General features: G+C 49.3%; 1 long non-coding RNA gene across 1 annotated transcript; it reads right to left on the minus strand.

Annotated features, from left to right (window-relative positions):
• Nucleotides 1-7,069: 7,069 nt before the first annotated feature.
• On the minus strand, nucleotides 7,070-13,782 carry LOC106982126 (uncharacterized). Its single transcript, XR_001431311.3, has 4 exons — nucleotides 10,354-13,782; nucleotides 10,103-10,217; nucleotides 9,135-9,251; nucleotides 7,070-8,367 (listed from the first exon to the last, which is right to left on the minus strand). It is a non-coding gene; the product is annotated as an uncharacterized LOC106982126 (long non-coding RNA).
• Nucleotides 13,783-21,958: the final 8,176 nt, after the last annotated feature.

The raw sequence follows: 21,958 nt of genomic DNA on the forward strand, positions 1-21,958 counted from the left end.
CAAGCAGTGAAGATCAGCAAGGTCTAGAAAAGTGCTGGGAATAGAGGCCATGGGCTGTTCAGGGAAGGTCTGGAGTTGGAATAGTGAAAGGGAGTGTACGGGAATGTGTCAGGAGGAGGCTGAACAGATAAGCAGGGGACCCAGTCATGGGGCACCTCTTACACCATGCTGTCTCTGAAAGTGAACACCTCACTTTATTGGGGAATTAGTATCACATTAACATTCAAATTCTAACTAAGGGCGTCCCTGTTCAATTTTGTTAAACCAAGAACAATTTTATTAACAACGGGTAAAAGGCAAATATAGTATGTTATATTTGATGGTTCAGAGATGATTGTTTAAATAATGGTACTAGGGCACCTCGGTGGCTCAGTTGGTTAAGTGTCCAACTCTTGACTTTGGCTCAGGTCATGATCTCACAATCTTGAGATGGAGCCCCACATGGATCTTCCTCGGCATTCCTTTTCTCCCTCTCTCTGCCCCTCCCCAACTTGTGCAAATACACGCTATCTCTCTCAAAATAAATAAGTAAACGAAAGAAAGAAAGAAAGAAAGAAAGAAAGAAAGAAAGAAAGAAAGAAGAAAGAAAGAAAGAAGAAAGAAAGAAAGAAAGAAAGAAGAAAGAAAGAAGAAGAAAGAAAGAAAGAAAGAAAGAAAGAAAGAAGAAAGAAAGAAGAAAGAAAGAAAGAAAGAAAGAAAGAAAGAAAGAAAGAAAGAAAGAAAGAAGGAAAGAAAGAGAAGAAGGAAGGGAGGGAAGGAAGGAGGGAGGGAGGGAAGGAGGAAGAAATGTAGCTTCATGGAGAGTGGTGGTATCATTGTTTAAATAATCCATCTCTAATTATCTTAATCCATTCCACAACTTGACCAATCTCAACCTTCAAGTTCCCTCCAGGCACGGAGGTACAAGAGAGACAGGCTGTCCAGAAACTCAAAATGAACTATACTCCAGCAAGACTCTGAGAGCAACCTCCTCCTTTACTGAGTGCCACCTGAGAAATGTCTCGTCTCCCCTGAAGACAGCACCTGTGATGTGTTATTGTCACTCACTCGGTCCAATGCTAACAGATCCAGCAATAACTGAAGACCATAGAGAAGAAAAGAATGCTTTGTATCAGGTGTGATTATAAAATAATAGGACTCTTTTTGCCATAAATCCAGCAGAACCCAAAAGTCCTCCTCCCCAACCTTTTAAAGTGACCAGTTAAAAACTTGAAGTCAATGCGCCTGGGTGGCCCGGTCAGCTAAGCATGGGACTTCAACTCAGGTCATGATCTCATGGTTCGTGACTTCGAGCCCCGCATCAGGGGGAGCCTGCTTCATATGCTGTGTGTGTCTCTCTCTGCCCCTCCCCTACTTGTTCGTTCTCTTTCTCTTTCTCTCAAAAATAAATAAACATAAAAATTAAAAAAAAATGACTCAATGCATCTCACCCCACCTGAGCCACAAGAAAGACAGAAACTATTTTTTTAGGTGATAACATGACTCTTACAGGAGGAGGACATTCTGGAGTTCAGTGTCAGCTCAGTGCATCAGAAGGAAAATTGACTACAGCAAAGCTAGAATAATGTCTGGCAGGCATTCGCCGGCACTCAAATGGGCCGTGTTCAACAGCTTCCTTCATCAGGTCGGTTGTGGCAGTGGCAGCCTGAGGACTGTGTGCAGCAGACCCCGCTGAGAAGGAAACGGTGGGGAGCACCGTTCCAGGCGCACGCTCCTCCGTGCGAGCCCTTCTGAGGCTGAGTTTAAGGGGCTGGGGTTGCCTACGGGTCACCCCTTTCCAGGCAATTTTCTACGTAAATCATCACTTCCACCTTCCTTCCTTTGGTGCCCGGGGATCCTGGCTGACCGCTTATTCAGGATTTTGGAAAGGTTTCTTTTTTTAATTTTTGAAAACTTACGTGCACACAAAGACTTGTGCATGAATATTTATAGAAGTGTTATTTAGTTCTAATAGCCCAAAACAGGAGCCAGCTCAGATGTCCTTCAGTGGGTGAATGCGAAACAAACAGGGGTCCATCCATCCAGTGGACGCTTCACGGCGATAAAGAGGAGGGAACTCGTGCACCACAACCTGTATGGATCTCAAGGGAATTATGCAGAGTGAAACGGCAGCTTCATCCAGACTGTAGAACTTCATTTGTACAACCGTCTCGAGTGATAAAATTATCACGACAGAAAGGAGACGAGTGGTTGCCAGTGGTTAAAGATAATGGGGGGCCAGGGGGGCTTTATAAGGAAGAACGGGGATCCTTACGATGGAATCGTTCTGTATCTGGACGTGAATGGTGCAATTACTAAAATAAATTCACAGACACACACACTCACATATACACTCACGAATAAATGCAAAATGAGTAAAATCCAAATAAAGCCAGCGGAATGTATCGATTCAGTATTTAAGGCTGTGCTACAGTTTTACAAGATGTTACCAACTAGAGGAAACTGGGTAAAAGTCCCATAGGATCACTGTAATTTATCTGACAGCTACCTGTCAATCTAGAATCATCTCAAAATAAAAAGTATAAAAACAACTTCTTTGGAGAAAAATTGTTGACCCAGCCTTCACGCCACATTGTGGGCCACCTTCCTATAGGGTGGGCTGGCCTCCCTTTTTGGTGAGAAGGGTCCGTGAATTTTTCATCACCAAAGGACACCCAAGTGCCGGTCAGAAGATGCAGATCAGTCCAAATGCACTGAATGCAGGTTTAGGGTCCTGTATATATACAGGTACATATCCTGTGTGTGTGTGTGTGTGTGTATATATATGTGTGTGTGTGTGTGTGTGTGTGTGTGTGTGTGTATACATATGTGTGTATATATACATATATATGTGTGTGTGTGTATATATACATACACACATATGTATATATACACACACACACATATGTATATATACATATATATGTATATATATACACAGTGATATAAGATATGAGTGATATATATGTGTATATATATTAATTTCCCTGATAGTTTGGGGCTCCTGTTGTATAGTGTAGTGTATCGTGTACAATAGATGCTCAGTGGTTGGCCAAATGAAGGCAGTGAAATTGATCATTCAATGGAGCCATCCAAGCAAAGGCAGGACAAATGCTGACCAGAGTCAGAGGTGGCATACCTTGGTGGCTTTCTAGTTCTGTCAGTCCGTACATCTTGAAGAACATTTCATGCTGGGGCATCCGGGTGCTCCGTCAGTTAAGCTCTCGACCCTTGGTCTCCACTCCGGTCGTGTTCTCACGGGTTTCGTGAGCTCCCGTCCTGGGTCAAGCTCCACGCTCCGGCTGGGGATTCTTTCTTCCTCTCTCTCTGCCCCTCCCCCACTCACGCTCCGTCTCTCTCAAAATAAATCAATAACCTTGGAACAAATAAAGATCTGTCGGGGCGAAACTTGTATCTCCAGCCCAAACCTCCCCTCTGAACCCCGGGCCTGTCCGTCCAGCCCCCGCCCTCCCCACAGCCTGACCCACTCCGGCTTCCTCATCTCAGTCTCCCTCCCTCCCACCTCCAGGGAGATGGCACCTCCCTCCTCATTGTTCCAGCCCAGAACCTCAGCCACCCTCGAGTTCTCTTTTTCTCCTATTCCACGCGCGTTCCATCGGCAAATTCTACGGACCACGTCTCCAGAAAACATTCACCATCTCTGACGACAGCCCCTGGTGCACGACACCAGCATGCCCCCCCCCCCCCCACCGTGTCGTGTCACGGCAACCTAACCTCTCTGGGGCTGACTGGGGGGTCCAGACCCCTGGCGGCTGCGCCCTTCGCTGGTGCTCTCCCACACAGACTCCCGGCCGTGACCTACAGCCAGTGTGGACACTTGGGAAGAACTGCGTCCTGAGGTTCCGCCCCGAGCCACCTTTTCGGTAGCTGCCTGCACTATCCTGCTCAGCGACGAGAGACTCACTGGCCGGTCACCCTGTCCTGCCAGCCAGCAGCCAGCCACTCTCCAGCAATGGAGCTGCCTGCCGGGTGTCACTGGCCCCACGGGCACGAGGGATCCCAGCCTGGAGGAGCAAGACTGTCCTGCTCAGGCCCACCCACATTACCGACCTCAGAATCGAGAAATAAAGACACTGCTGTGAGTCACCATGGCCTGGAGGGACTGTCTCGAAGTCTCCCGACGAGCTTCCCTTTCTGCACCTGCCCTCACGGTCCACTCTCAACACAGGGGACAGGGCCATCACCGAGGGGAGGGGTGGGGTCAGAGAGACTCGGGACCAGAGGGTAGACGCGGCCACAGTAAGCCTTTGTTTCTGCTCCCAGTACCATCAGCGTCCAGGGAGCTACGTATCAGAGAAGTGATACGGTTTGCTTGCAGCTTAAAGCTATGGCTCTACCAGTTGAATAGACAAGGTGCACTGGCCTCCCTCAGCACGTGCTCACCACAGGCCCTTTGCACAGGTTGTTCTTCTTCCTAGAACGCTCTGCCTTGAGACGCGCACCGTGCACCTCTTTCCACTCATTTCTCCAACATCATTTTCACAGAGAGGCCTGTGTTGGCCCCCCTATTTTAAGTTGTAGCTTTCCCCACAGCTCCCCTATCCCCTTACCCTGGTTCATGCTTCATTCCTTAAGCTCTGGTCATTTATTTTTAATTTTTTTTTTAATGTTTTATTTATTTTTGACAGAAAGAGAGACAGAGCATGAGCAGGGGAGGGGCAGAGAGAGAGGGAGACACAGAATCCAAAGCAGGCTCCAGGCTCTGAGCTGTCAGCACAGAGCCAGACATGTGGGGCTTGAACCCATGAACCGTGAGATCATGACCTGAGCCGAAGTGGGATGCTCAACCGACTGAGCCACCCAGGCGCCCCTTAAGCTCTGGTCATTTTTAACAACATGAAAATTACTTATGGATTGTGCTTCTGTCTACCCTCCCCCCCGAGAAGCTGAGCTCCACGCAGGCAGAGATCAGCTTGCTCAATACGTAAGTCTCAAACTTTAACTCGGATCATAGCACCACGTAAGAACGTCTTGAGCCAGCACTGGGGCTCTTTGTGTGAGAAAACGTGTTAGTCAGAGGACAAAGGCGGTTTTAGGTCTTTAACCACACCGCTGATTCACCCTGGGCTCTCAGGCTGTGCCAGCGCTGGTTATGCAATCTCGGTGACCGCTGACCATTAGGCAGGTGGAAGGGACTGGGTGCCTTGACCCTGCGAGGCTCTCCTGGCGAGTCTGGGCTGTTTGGGGGGCGGCCCCTACCTTTGACGCTGCTACCTGCACACTCCCAAGGTGAGGAAACACAGTGCAAACAGACGGGACCGCCTTGGAGAGCCCAAGCCAGACACAGGCTGCAGGGGAGGCTCCCCGGGGCGGGAGCGGGTTGCAGGTTGCCGACTCACAGCCTCGAGCCTGCGGGGAGCTCCGAAGGGCCAAGCGGGACTTCCTCTCAGCTCTACAAAGCAGCAGCTCTTGGCCTTTGCCTCGTACTCTGTTTCTGACAAATAAAAGGAAAATTCGGCAGGATCTAAGCTACTCTAAACAGGATGCGTGGGGGTGAGTATTGCACAGTGGTGTGTGTGGAAGGATGGAGTCATGAGGGGGTCACGCACTCGCCGTGAGGAGGTGGATGTCATTCGGGGGGGGGGTCTCTTCCTGCTTCCTTCAGCTGTCCCCTGCTGTCTGTGACCAACACATCCAAGTTAACATGAAAGTGCGTGGTGAAGAATTTCGGTGTGAAAGCCAATCCACCAAATATAGACACAAATGTTTAGTGTTTGTTTGCTCCAAATGTGCTCGTTTTGCCATCCTTCTTTGCATATTTAAATTTGTACGCCCTCACTCCGGGGCGTGAGAAAGGATCCTTCCAAAGTGAGCTTCCACAGTGAAGCAGTGGGAGAAAGGGCTCAGGAGCTAGAGGCTCGAAGAGGGTTTGTTCTAGACAGGTCCCTGGAGCTCTGTGGAAAGACGCCACACGCCCTCCCTGCGGACCAATACCCGGTCCAGTGGGCGGAGACCAGCCTGGGACAAGCACTCCGAGAGGAACAGGGAGACAGTCGGGAGCCCTCCCTGCCTCGGTGTCCTTGCCCGGGAGCTGAGAAGAACCATTGCGCCTCCCTGGTGGTACCAGTGGGGACGCGGATGAGACCGTTCAGGGGAGGAGTTGGGACCATATCAGGCACTTGGTCGATCTTAGCCGCGCTCATTATCATCAGCCATGGCAAGACGATAGCAGGGCCCCCTGGACCTCTTCCCTGATCCTTCACACACTCCTCACGGGGTCAGAAGTCAAGGCTGGCGGACCATACACAGGACAGGTTCACACAACAGCATGGCGACCAAAGCAAATTCAGAACACCCCACTGCTCCCTGGAGTTCGTCCACGGACACGCACCAAAGGAGTCCCCTCGAATCCTCCCTCACGTGCAACCTCACAGGTGTGTGTCGTCAGCTTCACCAGGTTGATCTTGACGCGTTGCCAGAGGCTCTTTCTGATTCATTTCCACGTCTGGGAGCACAGGGAGTCAGCGCGGGCTCCCAGGGAAAGATACCTACACCTGCTTTCGGAGACAGTATCACACCCAAGTTGCTGTGGGACCTTGGGCAGCACACATAGCCTTCCAGTGTCTGAGTTGTCCTTGTGGTTAAAGGGCAGTGCCATAATAAGGAACATATGCAAACGCGCGCCTGAGCCATCCCAAAGAAGGAGTTCACACACCCATGTTATGCCCTTTGTTCCCTCTACTCCACTAGCAATGTTTTGGGAACGTCTCAGCTGGCCACAAGTTTATATAACCCCTCATCTGCCAATTCTAATACAGAACTATGTTTGAGGTGTTACAGAGCACTTAATGTTCACATAAAAGCATCAAATTCTGCATTGCAATATGTGAAATAAATCCAATTCTCATCACTAATGATAGTAAAAGGAAACACTCTGAAAAAAAAAGGCTGTTCTGTACCTATAATTGTAAATAGCCTAGTAATCATCGGAGGGGCCAGGTACAGATGATCTCCAAGATAGAGTAAACAGCATTATTTTTCTAGCTGACTTTCTCATAATTACCAATTATTGAACTCTGAGTCTAATTTCTAGATTTCACGCCCTCTTTTTCCCTAGTCTTGCCCAACTCATTAATTGATGCACTCACTCAATGGTTATTAGCATGACTAAATGGCATGTGTGGGTTTGCGCATTTAGGATACGTATGCAATAGTGAGCACGGTGGGCTAAAATAGCTCAGCGCATAGAGTCCGCTGGTGAGGAGAGGCAAAGCTCTGGTACAACAGTAAGTCCTAGGATTGGGGTAGACACAGAACCCCCTCACAGTCCACAGTGGCTGTTCGCCCAGCCATGGGGCCCCAGGATTCTTGGAACAAATGATAGACCAGATCCAAAATGGTAGCAAAAGTTAGTAGGGCAAAAAGTGGGAAAACTATTTCCAGGAGAGAGAACAAATATCAGACCTCAGAGCACACGAGAGCATGACGTGTTTATATAAAGGCACAGAGTTAGAAGGCAATGGTGGTGAGACAGAAGGGCGGAGAGGTAAACAAAAGCATTAGCAGAGACAAAGGCATGCTAAGAATTCCGGACCTTATCGTCTTGAAAGTAATGGAGAACCATTGATATATGTGTGGGAAAATTATAATGTAGGAGATCGAGGAAACCAGGGGAAAAAAATGCCATAAGAGAGGGCGGTCAGCATGGCCCAGGGCCACAGAGAGGCCAGGTAAGAGGAGCAGAGCAGTGGCGACAGCGAACAACCCCAGCTGCTGCAAATGAACCCCGGGCCTCAGTAACTTGGCACGACTGAGGTTAACGTCTCACTTGCACAAAACTCGCACCGGGAGATGATCCCGGTGAGTAGCGGTCTTCCACACGGTCACGCATGAAGCCCTGCGTCTTCCATACTCTGGATCTGCCCTCCTCAGTGTCTCTCCATTCAGCCAGATGGGGGAAATGGATTCCAGGAACTTCCAGACTTGGAAGTGCCCCACATCGCTTCTGCACGTATTCCGTTCGCCAGAGCTCAGTCACATGGACACATGGAGGTGAGAACATATAGCACAGCTGTATGCTTATGATGAAAAAGGACACAGATTTGGGGTAACCTGTATAAGTCTCTGCTATAAGGACTAGAAAACGATCCTTCGGAGGTAGCAGCAGAAGATGGCTATTGACTATCAGTTAGCTATTGCTGCCTAACAAACCACCCCAAGACTTCGTGGTTTAAGAAAGCAACTGTTTATTGTCTCTCGTGGGTCTGTGGACTGGCCAGGAAGCTCTGTCGACATGGGAAGGGCTCATGGATTTAATTTGGGCTCGCCCATGATCCCGTTATCAGCGCAGGTCGGCTGAGACTCCACTGGCAAGAATGGCTCAGTCGGGCTCCTCACAGCCTCTCGTTCTCTGACCATCAGCCTGGACTTTTCACAAACAGGTGGCAGGATTCTAAGATAGAGAGAGGATGCACACAAGACCCCTTGAGAGTTAGACTTGGAACTGGCACGTTCCATCCCATTCTATTGACCAAGGGAAATCACTACACGGCCCAGACTTAACGAGTGGGGACACAGATGAACCTCTCAACAGGAGAACTATCATATCACACCGTATATGGTATAGATACCTTTCTAGGGAGGGATGGAGAATTGGAGCCATTTTTCATGATCCGTCTCCCCCAGCGACTAGGGCAAGACCACTGCATGTGACATGAGCTGTGGACTCTAAGTAGAAGCCCTGGACTCAGGACTGAAGCCGATCACTGCATGGCTTTGTGGGGAGTTGGGAGAGGAAGGGAAAAGAGAAGAACAGAACTGGGAAGAGAAAAGAAGAACGAAATGAGAGCAGGAGGAGGTGCGGCACACTGTAAAACTTTGCAGTTTAGAAGCAGAAAGTTGAAAATAAAAAGTGAAAACAGAAGCACCATGGTGACCACCCTACTTAATTTTGGAGTTGAAACATAAATAATCCAAACTGTTACTGGCCTGATGAAGGAGAGATAGGAAGAAGAGAGAACAAATATGTATGCATGCATATATCCAACAAGGAAGCCTCCTTGGAGCCAGTATTTCTGCATAATCATCAGTAGATAACCAGATTAAAAGAACTTCGGGACTAGTCCAGGCCATTCTCATGTCAAAGAAGATGTGCTGAGAATTTCTACATGAGTACTAGAGGTGGTTACTCCTACCTGGTTATACTTGAGGAGTTCCTGTGTGCCAGGAGCTGTGCTTGGTGCCCGAGCACTTGTTCTGCCCCTGCAGGGCGTCTCGGGGGCCCCACTCACTCGTCTGCAGTGACACGGGTGCTAAGGACAGAACGGTGGGTAAGGAGATGAATGAACAAGGTAACCGTGACGATCAGACCTTCCTGGCAAGCCCCACCTGCAGCATTTTAAATCTCCCTCGGGGCCGTTTAAAGTATCCCCCTTTGGACGAATCGGGCTCACTGGGTGCAGGCTGAGTCTTTCTGATTTTGCCCACTCCTTCTCTCTTCCTCAAGCTGTCAGCCAGGCACAGTGGGGTGGGCAGCAGCCCGCATGGCCGTAGAGGCTCAGGTGGCCGTGGCTGTGGGCTTTTCCTATTAGCTGCAACCCTCCTATTCTGGGAGGGGAGGGGTGCTTCTAGCCCTCGGTTCTTCAGGTTCTCTGGCGCTAATCTGCGTGTCTCTGAAGCAACCAACTACCCATCACATGTGAGCCTGCAACCTCTCTTCCTTCTTCCCAGGAGCCTTCAGTGCTACTAAGGGGTGGGGCTACGGGCTTGCTCCCTGCCTGATGAAATCCCTCTTTTTCCCTGGAGGTGCCACCACACCATGCCCTTCTGTATGCTGTGGGCAGGGCTCTAAGCTCCCAGGGTTCATACTTGATGTGCTGAGAAATTTAGAAATCAGGTGACACCTCTCCCTGTCCCTCTCCCCTTCCCCTCCCCACTCCTCCCTCTCCCTCTCCACTCCCCCGTCCCACCTCTGTCAGGCTTTCTGCAAAAATTTGCTTTCAAGCATATTAAGTTGCCAAATAGAAATTGGACTTAGAAATTCAAAAATGAAAAATTGTCTGCTGCTCAGTAGGTGTCTGGGGTTTTGCCGTAGGATCCAAAGCCAGTGTCTCCTCTGCCCGTAAAGCCTCTGGGACACAAAAGTCAGTACGATACAACACACCCGGAAGATTTGTTCCCTTTACAGAATCCGTACGTCTGTTCCACACCAGGAGATGTACCAGCGTGCTTCTAGTACTGCAATTGTAACGACAGCAAGTGTGTTTAAGCGGCAAATCCTTCTCGGTGGGGAGAGATAGGAGACAAAAAGAATATTATTTGAATGCACGAGCCCTCCAGGACGGTCTTGGGCTCTCCCTGTTAATTTTGCTGTAAGATATTCCCCAATTTCTCAAAGCAGAAAATGCCCCTTACCGTTCATTGATTCATTCACTGAGCACATAGTCAAAGAATGCCTCTTATTCATCAGGCAGTGTAGCAGGAACAGGTTATATGGTGGCAAATAAGGCGGCCATGAAATGTATTGCCCACAAGGGCAGACAAAGAGATACAAATCATTCTGTCAGCATCTTGTTCATAGCTCTGGTAGGGCACTCCACGTTCGCCGAGCATTTCGTAGAGTCACCAACAGTCCCATGTCACGCGCTGGCAGTGCGTCCTGAACCTCAACGGCGGTGAAGCCCTACCCGTCCTCACGCAAACACTTCTGCATGTTTTTATCATTATCACTTGGAAGTTTTAAGCGCATGGCCAGATGACCCAGCAAACACCCATTCCATCGGGTCAAAGACATGGTCACGGCCCTCACATGGCGGCTAAGGAGGGAACACGTGGCCTACGGCACATTGGCCTGAAAGGCCATCCTTCTCCGTCCAGTGATCTTACAGCTAAACAGCCAGCGGAGTCGACACAGAGAACACACGTGAGTTTTGACGTGTCACCGGCCCTTCTCCCCTCTGGTATCTCCAGACAAAGAAGACTGGGGAAAGAGTGTTGTCCGGGTTTGTGATGGAAACCTGGTCGCAGATTTTAGAGTTGTGATGCACAGTACGCCCCTGAGCGTTACTGGAAAGGGAGAACACTTCGGAGTGGCTCTCCCTGCAGCAACGCTCCTTGGAGGCAGAAAAGGAAAACGAACGACTGTTCCTCTCCCGGGTTCCAAAGAGCCGAGCGCTAGCTGACTTCCAGATGGGAAAGCTGCGAGGGGCCTCTTAGTTTAAAGCCTTCCTCGGACCAAACGCTTGAGTGTGGTGTTCTTGTAAGAATTTCAACGAACGATGAAATAGGGGGAAAAATAATCTGCTGCAATACATAAAGGTTTCATTCTGTTTCAGCTTTTATTTCTTTTCTTTCTTTTGGTGGAAACAGAGATTTCTCTCTCACAGACCAAATCAGGGCAAAGCCAAATGGTGGCCAAAAGATATGAACAGAGGAGGGGACGCTTGGCAGATGGGTCTGCCCAGACGGAATTCTAAAAACGCTCCAAAGAAACAGGTAAGGAAGGGGGGAGAACGCCAAGCTTTGGAAATGAAGACAAACATTTCAATTAACAGGGAGTCTTGGTGTCCTTCATTACACCTGAGAAGACGGTTCTGAAGCACCATTTGAACAGATGTCGTTTAGAGAAGATTCGCGCGAAGGAGGTCGCACTGGGAAGGATTTCTGCCAGGAGCCAGACGATAAGCTTTCATCTGTACGCGGGTGCCTGGGGACACAGAGTACCTAGATGCTGATAAATTGCACTTATGTCTCTCAACAGGCACAAAACCCTTTACAGAAATATCACTGATTTTCAGAAAGCACCTGGGAGGGGCCAAGGAAGCACTACTGATCTCGCGTCCCAAGATTCCTCTGGGTAGGGGCATCCCTGAGGTCTCTCACCTTCTTGACTTTCAGAGAAGATGTACCAATCCCAAATACAAGCTGAATGCTTCAAAGAATTTACAAAGAGTCATGGGTGAAGTAAGTTAGAAACAGCTTTTTTGCTCTTCCCTTGGTGGTTTTGTTTTGTTTTAATACGGCTAAACAATGCAGGCATTTAAAGTATAAATCTTGGGAGGAATCATGGCCAAGTCAATTTACATGTCTACCGTCTCCAGGTCAGAAAATCAAAAAAGATACAAGATGATTTGTTGACGAAACTGGCAAAATGAATTCTCAAGTTGTGCCTTTTAATCCAAAGATTATGATTATGTTGCGTGTGGAAGGGGGAGGGGCTCGTGTTTTCTTAATCTAGGTAAATTTTGAAAAACCGATATAGATTAAAAGGGTCTGAGCGTAATTAAATTTATGAATACAGAGAAAAATATGAAGTTTTATTAACTATGGAAGGAATGTGGGTTCTTAGCTGCCCAGCCAGTTCACGACGACAAAGGAGATCAGCTTACAGGGGTTAAATAAACACAATATTTTATATTATAGTTCAAATGAATCCACTTGCAACCAGACTCGGGCTCTGAAATTGGCTTACCAGATTGAAGGTCTCCGGGGACCCTCGGGAGCCCTGCTCTGAGGTGCAGCCACCAAGTCGCAAGAGCCACACAACGGGCCCAGCCCAGCCCAGCCCGCTCTCAGGACGGTGCTGCGGGCCTTGTAAATCTTGCTTATGTTTTCACATCCCCACGTGGTGCATATTCCACAGTCCTAAACATTCTCGTGCTGGGTTTTGTAACCAGTTTGCTGGTGTGCTAAGCAGTGTAGCAGAAGCGAGGAGTGTGAAACCGTGTTTAGGCAAAAAAGAAAATGCAGAGGAAGTCAACGTTGAGAACAAGGCCTTGTTTGGGGTGGGGGGGGGGGCAGTCAATGAACTCACAACTGGAGAGGGCGCTGGGATTGGGTTGGCTGACAACACCACTTTCATGAATTCGTTTTCAGAGGTCTAAGCAAATGCACTTGGGGCCAATGTTCCAGGCTGAGACCAGGGGATTCCGCACTGCAGAGGCAGGACAAAAGGCCAGGAGAGGGGCCACTTCTCTGGGTGCAAGGGCTGCTCTGCCAGAGCCCCCAGAACCAGGAAGACAGGCACAGAGTAAAGTCCCCTTATCAAGTGTCCTTTGGGCAGCCAGGAGCTTGGTAATGGGCGCCCACTATGGGTCTGCCGGCAACTCCCACAGATTAATATTTCAGGAGTTAGGAACCCAGCTGAGCGTGAAAAGAGCATCCACTCAGAGTTAGGAATCACGTTTCAAAACTGCAGGGGAAAGAGAGAAAAAAAAGGAAGAGGCTCATTCATCTTGCTAATACCGGACTCTGGAAACCTGAATCAACTCCCGCCACAGGAAAGGACGATGTCGGTCTACGTAGAGGCCAGCGTGTGTGGATCCGCGAGTCTCGTCCTTCCTGAAGAGGCGTCCCTCTGTAGCTTTCCTGTAGCAAACTGGAACGTTGCTTAAACTTCCTTTGGTGAAACAGCGCTTTTCAAGAATGCGTTCCCAAAACCAAAACAAAGACTGGAGACCGCACAGTGTTTTTCTACAGGGACCAGGAGGGACTTTCTTCCCCGTGTCCACGATATACTTGCCCTCTGTTCACAGAGAAGGGCAGACGGCGGTATTTTCTTTGCCTCGCTAGCCTGTTTTGTTTCTTGAGAAGTCCCAGGAAACAGGAGGCCACCCTGTGAGGCTGAGGCCGCGGGGCACAGGGCACTCTGTGTGCCACAGCAATCCCAACATCTTAAGCAAACAGCTGGAGCCCCGCTCCCGGTCGTCACAACCCAGGCGGGCTGGCTACCCCGGCCTCCCCAAAACTGATCCCCAGGCCTCTCCCCACTCCACGCTTCCCCCTCCCGTCCCCGGCTCCCACCAGGACCCCACTGGGTCCAGGCCGCTCTGGGCTCCCACCAGACCCCCAGCTCCCACCCAGATTCAACCCGCCCTGGACCCCCCCACCCACGCTTCTCTCCATCCTCAGCTTCCCACCTCAGGTGTCTGGTTCCCTCACCCCACCTCTGGCTCCCCCCCATCCTACAGCCTGATCCCCACTGCTGCAGGATGACCCCTTCTGGCCCCCTCCCTGCCCCACACCTGGCTCCCTCTACCCCTAAGCTCCCTTCCCCCGCTCAGGCCTCCCACCGGGGCTCTGGCTTCTGACACCCCAGTACCCCTGTCCCCCCCAACACCCCGGCCTGCCTCCCTGGGCTCCTGCCCCTCACCCCTCATCTGCCCCCTCCCCTGCAGGCTCCTCTCCTCCTCCTCCCGCCCTTCCTCCCTCCCTGGAGCGTTCCCTGCCTGCCTATCATCTTGCTCTAATTGTTTCCAGATTCGTGTGGGAGGTCAGGGCCCGGGAGTGCTGCTTCATGCCAAGTTTATAAACAGAGCAGTGTTTCCAGATGGCCGCTGGCTCCAGCCTGGCGAGCAGGTTGATTGGGACCAGAATAACAACAGGTGGAGAGCAGACAATGAATTCCTTGACACTTATTTACTCCCTTAACTTTTTCTTCCTCTTGCAGCCCTCAACTCCATCTGCCATAGTCACCTCCGACAGATTTCCAAAACGTTCAAATGAACAAGGAGGGAGGCAGTGGAATGCAAAAGAAAACAAGTTATTTCCCTAATGAGGGTGGTGAGTTGGATGTGGAAAGCAGCGGGAGGGGGTGGGGGGGGCTGTGAAAATCAGAGACGCAGAGGCACGGAGAAAGAGACGTGTACCACCACGGACACCCCCAGCCAGAAGCCAGAGCCGGACCACGACCCACGTGGAAAAGAACGACAGCAAGGACTCAGTCGCTTGTCGGTGGGTCCAGCCCACATACTGCCAACATGGCTGCCTAGAGCATTGTGGTCCGGGCCCGGTGGGGGGAACCTAATGCACTCCCGACTCCCCAATCTGGGCCCCTGCCCCACCCCTCAGGCTCCCGCCTCTGAGCCGCCCCTGCGCACCGAGGGTTCCCACACAGACCTCCTGACCATGTTCTGGCTGTTAGCAGACAGTAGCCAGGAGTCGGTGGTGTAATTCTTCTGGAGCAAGTGTTCTGGGAAATGCCTCATGATTCTCTGAAGGAGGATTGACCAATGTGCTCAAAGCCCATTAAAATACCCAAGCGACTCAAATAGAAGGCAATCGGCTAGAGTTTGGACTGACTCTCTGAATCGGTGAAAACGCACAAAGGGGTCTCCTGTGGAAGACCTTTCTACCACAAAATAATCTTCAGCTCACAACGGAGCGGGCTGGGAGGTGGCCTGAGGAAGGAGAGCCACACTGGGCCAACTGTTTTATGAAGTGAAATGAAGGGTTTTAGTAAACAGCAGAGGCACCAGATGCCTCTAGTTAAACATGGAATTGTACCAGCAAGTTCTGCAGTGATTGAGAAAGCTTGCAACAGATTTATACGCGAGGGAATAAATTACAAGTTACACTGTCCAGCGAGCTTCACAGAGGCCCCACCGACAGGGCTCCACACAGAAGAGCCCCTCACAGAGAGACAGAGGCACACACGCGACCACGCCAGCTGGACGTGGGATCACCAGTTGGCCCTGACGGGGCAGAACTGTCTCGAGAGGAAGAGGAAGGAGCAGGCGCGTTTCCAGCTATAAACCAGGCTGGCTCCGTGGTGGAAGGATGACGCTCACAGGTTTGAAGCCCTGACCTACAAAAGGACTGGCAAAGGAGACGCCTGTGAAAATAAAGCACATAAATATCAAAAGTACATTCTTAAGTGTCTCTGAGCTAAGACTAGATTATCTCTCTGAGTCCTTTGAATCTGAGTTTCTCCTTATAAAATGTAACCTGACACGCTGGCTTTGAAGACTGGGGATCTGGGACCAGGGCTGTGCAATTTATCTGAGCTGACAGAGATGTTAGTGCCCAGGCGCCGGCCCCGTCCTCCTGTCCGTCCGTCCCATCCCAGGTCCTGACTTACTGACCTACAGGAAAGCCAGCACAGCACTGTAATTTGAAATATATGGTCACACTAGTTTTGTTGCCTCTCAGCAAGATAGATACAGAGATACAGGGACTCTAAAGCGCCCACCGAAAAGGCCGGACTTGGCCAACTTAGCCTTCGTGTAGAAAGAACACCAGTTTCCTCGTCTTTAATTACCTTCACCGGGTTTTCTCTACAGGGCAAGCCCTCGGAGGTTTTTATCTGCAAAGCTCCAAACATCATATAAGGAATTCTTAAGAAAACAAGACCTGCCTTAAACTAAAGAACAACAAAACGAATTCGAGGGAATCAACTCATGACGGGGGGAATGAATGGAGCCCAGGGGGAAGGGGGGTGGGCAGGGGGAGGGGGAGTCAGGAGCTGAGGAGCCAAGAGCTCAAGAATCGGCCCGCATTCCAGCCCCATAAAGTCACTCAGTGAAGTCAGCTCCCCTTTAGAGGATGTTTACCCCTAGAGGAGCATCTGTGGAAGACGCTGGACGTTTCCTGGAGAGATAGCGTTGCTAGCGACAGGTGTCCTCTGCATAAATATTGCAGATCCCACCGTATTGAGAAATATCAGAAGGAACAGTATTTGTCATAACTAATGAATCCTGGCACATAATCACCCATGCGCTAGGGAACAAGTTCTACCCAACAAAAATGAATGCCAACAGCTGAAGCGAATTCTGCCCGCCATCACTCCCGTTCATTTGAGTACCTAGTAAGATTACCCTGTGGCTTGAGGCAGCCAAGGCAGAATTCTCTACCATGACCACCCTTGTTATACAGAGAACTTTTTTCCACTTGTACTCTACGACTGGGCAAGAAATGTTGTTCCCAACCACAAAGCCCCGAGACACACCATTGTGGCATGCGCTGAATTTACCAGAACAGGGACACACAATTTGTTCCTACAAATTGCAAATACCAGGTTAAACTGAAAGCTACTTTTATAGCTTAGATACTCAACACTCTTCTCTAGATGGTTAGTGGAGAGTGGGATTTGTTTTGGCTCTCCCTGTCTACACAATTACAAATACGTGGCAGAAAATAAAAATTAAAAAAAAAAAAAGAGCTACTGATAACATTTAGAAAGTTAAAACATTCTCCGTGGCAGGCATTTCTTAATTTCACTGATAAACGAAAATGGTTTGTATTTATAATTTCACTGGTAAGTGAAAACAATTCATATATCAAATCACGTGGGAGGATTGGCTTTCGCATGTGCTACCTCGATGTTGAATTTCATTCGAAGGCCGAAATGCAAAGCCTAAAACAGAGGGAGAGAAACATTTTCTTCAGACAACTTTATTTTTCAAATTGCAATTTATTGCACCTTTTCAAACATAGACCAAAATATTTCAGCAAACGCAATGTGTTTGTTATTTTTATATACTGGTGGTGTTCTTAGGCAGAATAATGAGGCCGTAAAGTAGGTATGCCGAGGTCTGAGCGTACGGAGTGGCTTTAAATCATGGGTGTTTACTACACTGCTATCCTACAGAGCATGCTTAAATACTTCCTGAAACGAAACTTATTTAGAAGTTAGCTACACTGCTCTTGTAGTTCACCAGCCAAGCTACCCTTTATGTAACGCTTAAAACACTTCCAACCAGAATTAAGGGTGTTTTTCCCCCCCTTATACTTGGCAAGCAACTGAAAAGGCTAGTGTGGAGGAGGTAAGAAATGCCATTTCCAAATCCCGAAAGCCAAGTAAGCTGTCCATGGTGACTTAACCCAAATCCCCTCACAATGGAGTATTTGTTAGTGCCAAGTTTAGACTTCAAGGATGCAAAGTCAGAGATTTCAAAGTGTGGATGATAATCACATCCTTCCCGTGACTTTTTTCCTAAGACTTAACCCCTCCAAGCTGTCCTTCCCCGTGCTTTGCCAAAGCCCATCCCCATTTATGCAATGTTCTCTCAGACAGAAGTCATCGCCTGCCGCACCCAGCGCTGGCCGCATCTCTCTACGGGGCTGCATCAAGCCCGTACCAAACCCCGCCCAAAATGCTTGCAAAGCAACTGCAGCCAGAGGGAGAAAGCAGGAGGCATCAGTAAAACCAGGTTTGTCTTATGTGCTTTTTTCCTTTAACTCGGGGAGACAGTCAGCAGAAGATTAGACCATTTCTCTCCAAATTCCGTCCTAATCCCATTAGGTCCTCCAATTAGCACCAGTCTGCATTCCCTAGGTAAGGACAGAAAGCAATTAGAGGCCTCTCGCTGTGCCTAAGAAACTGGCAAAGCTCGTCAAACTGATACTTCCCAAAGCAGCCGGGTTGCAGGAACACCCAGACAAACTCAACTGGGGGGGATGCCCGGCAGCCCGCCCGCCCCTGTGGCCTCGCCTCTTTGTAACTTACTCTTACTCAAATTAGAATTTCGGGTGTTTTCTTGCCTGGTAGAGTGGTTTTCGGCTTTCACCTCCAAGTATCCTTCCAGGGCAGCACGGGTAAATTTGAATCGTGTTTCTAAGCCTTACCGGGGGCAATGAAAATGGAATTGCGATCTGAGGCAAGATTCGTGACCCACACGTCATTTTCAACTTGTCCCCAAGAAGGCTGGTAAGTTGAGACAAGGACTTCAGTAAAATCTTTTCCTTCTTTCTTTTTCAAAAGTGTATTTATGGGGCGCCTGGGTGGCTCCGTCGGTTAAGCGTCTGACTTCGGCTCAGGTCACGATCTCACCGTTTATGGGTTTGAGCCCCGTGTCAGGCTCTGTGCTGATAGCTCAGAGCCTGGAGCCTGCTTCGGATTCTGTGTCTCCCTCTCTCTCTGCCTCTCCCCCACTTGCACTCTGCCTCTCTCTCAAAAATGAAATAAAAACATTAAAATTTTTTTTAATTGTATTTATTTATTTTGAGCACACGAGCGGGAGAGGGGCAGAGAGAGAAGGAGAGAGAGAGAATCCCAAGCAGGTTCTGCACACCCAGCACACAGCCCAATGCCAGGCTTGAACCCATGAACCGTGAGATCATGACCTGAGCCAAAGTCAACAGCCGGATGCTCAACCAACTGAGCCACCCGGGTGTCCCTCAAATCCTTTCTGACAGTAACTATAAATAATCCCAGAGCAATCCAAACGTAGCTGAATAGGCACCATAAATTGGTAACCAGTGTGTTCATACTTCTAATTCAGCAATTTTGAGCTACACTTTTTCACGTTATTCAGTTATGCTGCTTTTGAAGCAACTGTTGTGTGTTTAAAGCTGCGGCCAAGGAAATGGCTGTGACATCATGCATTTGCTGATAAACCAAACTTCAGCTCTCAGCGATATGTCTGGTGTATGATATCCACATGACTCAGTTTAAAGTTTCTAAAAGGTTACACTAAAAGGTTAGTGTAAGACCTCTATTGGTAAAAGAGTCTTATCCAAGGATTTGGCCGGACACCAAATCTCATCTGCTGGTGGGGGCGGGGAGGGGGAGGAGGTATGGGGGGCGGGGCTTGCGTCTTTACCGTGCGGGCAAAGCAGACAGGTTCTTGGTGCCCAAGGCCCTCGACCCTACGCTGAAGGAGCAACACCCAGATACAGCTGAGCTGACCTGGGCTTTTTGTTGTCTCTGATTCAAATTCTTTGCCCAGCACTGTTAGAGCTGTAGCCATTTAATGAAATTAGGCAAAAAGGACTCAGAACGTATTATGAGTCTTGGATAAAAGAATCTGTTGAGTACCATTTTGTTTTACCGTGCTGTCTCTTTACAGCAATAAAACCGGAACCCCCGAAATCTGAAATGAAGATTCTTATTCTATAGAATTTCAAGAGAATGGCCCGAGTCAGCAGGGGGTAATAATAACCTGAGCTGGGATCTGGAGATAAGCCACGAATTTCAAAAACGAAAATTAATTCCATCGCAAAGGGGAATAACCCAACTCAAAATGTTTAGATGATATCATGTAAGATATTACACGGAAGAAAAAGATTTCCCTTTGTATTTTTAAAGAATTTTTATTTTCATTCAACATCATGGGGTTTCTATAACTTGCGAATGTTTCCAAAAGTAGAGATTTGTTTTAGTTGTGGGGATGCATTGTTTTCAATGTCACAGTCACAGTGATGTATTCAAACGGCCCCATAGTTGCTTCCTCCAGAGGCCAGTGATGACCTTCCGGGTGTTACGGTCATCTCCAAATTCCCAACGTCCATCACAGATCCGGGGCACCAGCCTCAGCCAAGCCCCGAGCAGGCCGCCATTGTTCTGAAATGCCAAAAAGTTTTCCACATCTGATTTACTTAAACCTCTTTCCAGGGCATCGTTCCCTCTAAAAGATAAATAAGTGAATTGTAAATAATAGAATTGAAATTTGTCATAACACTGAAATGAATTCTCGCTACAATTGAACAAAGTTATTTTATTTGGAAAAGACCGAAAGTTACTGGTGTACCACTTGCTTCTGATAAAGATTCTTAAATATCCAAAAGGATTTGGAACGTAGTACTTAGCAGCAATAACTTATTCCCAACAAAAGTGATCTTTGGCCAAGGACCAACTAAAAGTTATGTAACCCAAATTACATTCATGACAATTGAGAAGGGTCTGCTTTCCTAAAACTCAAATGTCCTCAAGCAGATTTCCTAATAGCTACCTGATGGTACATTATTCTGGAAAACACCGAGAAAGAAAGGGACAAGGAGACAAAGAGGGGGCGGGGGTGGGCAGACGGAGGCCGGGAGGGAGAGAAGAGGGAAGAGGGACAACGCAAAGGTTTTCTTAGTTTTGAGAAAGACGGCCCTGATCAAGGGTTGAATCCGTTTCAGGGAATCAAGTCGTTTAAAGCGGGTGTACTAACTATCCCAGAGCAGCCCAACCCGCGTTTTCTCTCTGGGAAGTCACACAGCCACACATGCCGCGATGAGGCAACACGAGGACACGAGGACGTAGTGTTTGTCTGAGAGAAGCAAGGAAGACAAAGACTGGGTTCTCTGCTGGGCAACCTCACAGGGGACAGCAGGGTCCCGCCCCAGGAGCTAAATGCTCCCGAAGTAACTTGCAAAACTACCCTTGAACTTCACACAGAGCTTCGCCATTGTCCTCGGAGCCCGAGCGAGGCCCCACGGTTGGGTGCTTGGCACCCAGGACACCCGGTAAACCGCAGGAGGCAGTCGGTAAAGGCTGCGGAGAGGCCGAAAGGAAGGCTCCCTCCTCCTCAGCCAAACGTGGGTTGGGACTCTTGTTCAGCTGAGTCCTTGGGCCTGACAGCCAGTTTCCTCTTCTGGGAAATAAAGAGGACACCACCCCACCCCCAGCAGGGAGGTTGTGAGGAGTGGAGACAGTGTGATGCCCAGGGACCTGCTGGCACAAGCTGGCTCTGAGCAGGTGCCCGGTCCCAGTAGCCCCTGGCTCTACCCCGGCCTCTGAGGGCAGCCCCGGCCCCCGACCTACTCTCCTGGGATTTATCACCAAATGGACAGAAATTAGTTTTCTGTCAGAAAAACCAAATAGGTGTGCACAGGAGTTTGAATGTATCTATTGTATTCATTTAAATGGATTTCCAAGAAGGTGAAACGTCTTTAAGTATATAAACCTCCACTCAGGATTGTGGCAATAATTTAAGATGTAAAGCACGGAGGGCACACATTTTTCAGATTCGGCACTTCTAACTTCTCCGAAGTGTCTAACGTGTGGAAAGCGTGTCAAAACCTGGTCCCCAGGACAGGCCAGGACAGCCTGGTCCCAAGACAGGCTGTGGAGACAAAGCTGCGTCTGCGGCTCCGGTGGGAGGGGAGGACACCAACCCGCAAAGCCTCCGGTGCTTCCAAGAGGGGAGGGCCGGATCATGGTTGAGATTTGGGAGCTTGACCTAACAGGGGGCCCAGTTAGGAGTGGGGGAAGGACTGTGACACAGCAGTCCTGGACGGGGGGTCACGGCAAGGGGAGCACTTGGAGGTGAGGGACGGCTTTGACTCCTAGGGCATACACTGTCGAAGTTGCCCAGGGAAGAGTGGACGGGTCCCCGTAATGCGCAATCAAACCATAAGCCGGCGCAAGACATTCCCGGAAACATTAACTTACGCTAAATGAAGGCGGAGGAATAGCGAGGTAAGTTAGTGTTCACGGCAGGCGTGGATGTGGTTCTTGGGGTGCAGGCTGAGTGTGGGGTGCACAGTGTATGTCGTCAGCCCGAGAGGAAGGGTAGATTGTTCTTTAACAGCTGCG

This window comes from Acinonyx jubatus, chromosome F2 (assembly GCF_027475565.1).
Source record: "Acinonyx jubatus isolate Ajub_Pintada_27869175 chromosome F2, VMU_Ajub_asm_v1.0, whole genome shotgun sequence".
Lineage (NCBI taxonomy): Eukaryota > Metazoa > Chordata > Mammalia > Carnivora > Felidae > Acinonyx > Acinonyx jubatus.